Below are 2,500 nucleotides of genomic sequence, written 5' to 3' on the forward strand. Positions count from 1 at the left end.
GGCTAGAGGTAGCAGGTGCTATGTGATGAGGGGGGGAGAGGGGAGGAAGGAATCAGAAAGGGAGAAGTGACGAGTAACTGGAATGCTTGAAGGATATCTTATACTTAAGGAATGAACTTCAGAGAAGGCAGTATCAGAATGAACATGAATGAATTCCAGAGTGTTGGGTCACTTAAAAACATGTAACCTCCCCTCTACCCCATTTGACTTCTCATGAAAAATATTTTAGATATATCTCCCTCTCCTTTTCACTGAATTATGACAATTTTGTTTTAATATTTGACCCGATACTGATAACGGACAACATCATCTTTTCACATATACGGAATAATAAGTTTTAGAATATGTAGAATTAATACCAAATACTCTCTAGAATTTCTAGACAAAGTGCAAAGCATTGTCCACATACGCATAAGAGAGAGAAAAAAACACAAATGATAAACGACAGAGTGAACAAGAATGATTGATTATGTACTGCAATCCAATTGGATCCTTGTATGACCATGAAAATACTGATATTTTTCTTTAAAAATGCATTGACAGACTTCTCTCTCTTATTTTTTTCTTTCTCTTTCTCTCTCCTAGTATGGAGAGGCTTCCAAAAATGACAACTCTTGTCACATTTTCTTTTAGGGATTTTAAAAAGCATGATTCACTACCCATCCCAACACCTTGCATTACGTTTTCAAAATCTAAATTAATCATATCTATAACTCTCTATATCTTGACTGGTTCATATATCATTTTAAAATGTCACACTACCCATGTGCAGATGGTAACCTATAGTATTCCTGTATATGAAGACAGCTATAAATAACTTGGCTAACATCTGTTTCTAGATAAAAGCCCTTTACTAAAACTCTAGGTCATTCTCTAGATGCTATTGGTATGTTCTGTATACACATGATCACAGCCAATTGCAAATCTCGCAGACCAGATTATAACCCACTCATTGGCATCTTATGGCATCATATTTTATTTCTTTTTATTCTTCAATTTTTACTAAAGGGGAGGCATATAAGTTATGGTATACCTATTGCCAATTTATGGAAAAGGAATTTTATAACTGGATGCATTATTCTTCTTGTATCCCTTGTGCACCATCAATCTTTGGCATACAGTCCTATTCCTATTCTATTCAAATCCTTTAAAGAGAAGAAAATACATACCAAGGCAAAAGCACAAGAAAGCAATCTAGTTTCATCTCATGGTAATAATTAATTAAGAAAAATGTATATACATAATAATAATCTACTCAAATAAATATTCTCAAACAGTTTTTAATTCAATGTCATATTTTTACATTTCTACACTAAATTATTATATCTTGTGAGGGTAAACAATGTGCTTAAATAAATGAAAAAGTCACTCATAATATCGTCCTAATATCTATGCTTTTCATTCATTTTTTGTAGGATGCAAAAACAACCAATTATTATGTAGTGGTACAAATTAGAAAATTGTACATGGCAGATAACTACAACAACAAAATATAGATAATGTCCTCCTTAATTCCACAAGCACTTACTGATAATAATTTAACCAACAACACATAATGTGACTTCAGAAAGCCAGCATGGTTCAAATATGCCCAAGAAAAATAAGCGTTTAACTTGTGGCCTTAGCCCTTAAAAAGATATAATAACTGGAAAATCAAAACCTTTTTTGGCATCCAAAGAGTTCTGACAAGCTATGACAGACATAAAAGGGATTATGACTGCACCATCTACTGATATTTTTCTTTAAAAATACACTTTACTTTATCCTTCCTTTGGTAAGATTTCTTTCATTATAATATGTGTATAATAATACACCTCATAATAGTAATAAATGTATCAAGACTGGTTGAACCTGTAACACTTCATCTATTATACTCAGAATACAAAGGTTCTTAAAAGTTCTGACTAGAATAACTCTTATAGGACAAATAATTCTATGAGCATTATTACCAATATATTCTAAGTTCTTTTAACATCAAATATATTGATATTCTGAACTGGAAGCTCAATAGCAACCTAACTTACCTAACCTATATAAGGTTTTCAAGCTTAAGACATAAATATAATAATCTCCTTTTACTTTTACTCTCTCAAGTTAATATGATTCAAAGCGCTGAATGAGAAACCGCAATAACTGAGCTTTGATTAAATATCACTTACCCAGCATTCATCCCAAATTGTGCAATTAAAAGTTTCATCAACATAATATCATCGTTTATCTTAATTACCAAGTAATCTCTCATATGCTCTATTGTTCTTGACACAATGATAAGAATATATCAAAGATATCAACACAATATCAGTGTAAATAACCACATTACAGTCACAGCAACATGTATAAAATACATTGTATTGAAGGGTTCATTTACAATACGTGAATGTGTATGTGTGGACAATATATAAATATATGTGAATGCTGGTGTGGGGTATGCATGTGTATATGCATCACTTTATGAAAAATAACATTTGCATCAAGTTTAGGTTGGAAATAGTGAAAATAA

This window comes from Penaeus vannamei, chromosome 1 (assembly GCF_042767895.1).
Source record: "Penaeus vannamei isolate JL-2024 chromosome 1, ASM4276789v1, whole genome shotgun sequence".
NCBI lineage: Eukaryota > Metazoa > Arthropoda > Malacostraca > Decapoda > Penaeidae > Penaeus > Penaeus vannamei.